We start from the raw sequence: 1,026 nt of genomic DNA, 5'->3' as shown, positions 1-1,026 counted from the left end.
ACCAATCAGATCAGTGTCTAAAACAAGACTTCTGCATCGTCCATCTCAGGACTAAATGGACTTCTTTATCGTCCACCTTTGGACTGAATGGATCAGTGTCCAAAACAAGTGATCTCACGCCCATGTACTAGATAATGGGTGAGACTGGTCCATATTAAATCTCTTAAGTACCCTTTTCTGTATATACTATTTGATGCACAAGGATTTCATTGTTAATGTACTCAAGCTGTAATCCCAAACAAAACTTTGCTTTCCAAGATCTTTCATCTCAAACTCTTTCTTGAGATATTCAACTGTTTAGGAAATTGTATCCAGAGGTTCATAGGATATTCAGATTATATACTTTGATGATTATCCAGTGGACCATTTAAATATGCAGTCACTACATCAACTTGGTGCAAGTCTAATTTTCTCTCTTATATAACCAGACTTATGAGAAATCTAAAAGTAGTTGCATCCACCAATCTGTTCTACGAGTGCGCACTCTTATATTGACGTGGGTTCATGATCCTCGCTTATATTCATAAATTCAAGTGTTACCTTGTATGCAAATAAATCATCTTATGTCGACATTCCTTATTGGTTCCATTATGTTCCAGACATGATATAATCGATTGAAATTCATTATTATCAGGACCTTTAATACTTTGCAGTTTGGCGTCCCAAGTTACACTATTTGGTACATGTAATTTAGAGCCGGTCGGCCTTATCTCCATGTCTGGGATGGTTTCCTTAGTAACCTCGAATTTGGATTTGAATTTTGATTATCATTCTCTGCACTTTTCTTTTGTTTCCGAGGATTCTTATCTTTTGGAACCTATTTGGTCTACCACGTTTCATACGTTGTCTAGACTCTGTAGCAACTTGACTGTGTCTCTTCTTGGACATCAAATTCGTTGGTGCTTTACAAGCTGGTTTATATATGACTTAGTCATTCTTTTTCGGGTTAGAAAATGTTTCTGGCATTTGATTAGCTAGCTTTGTAAATGTATAATCTTTGGACGTCTATTTCACATTCTTTACTCT

This window comes from Brassica oleracea, chromosome C8, assembly GCF_000695525.1.
Source record: "Brassica oleracea var. oleracea cultivar TO1000 chromosome C8, BOL, whole genome shotgun sequence".
Lineage (NCBI taxonomy): Eukaryota > Viridiplantae > Streptophyta > Magnoliopsida > Brassicales > Brassicaceae > Brassica > Brassica oleracea.
The sequence above is the reverse complement of the archived record's forward strand: the minus strand, read 5'-3'. Positions refer to the sequence as shown.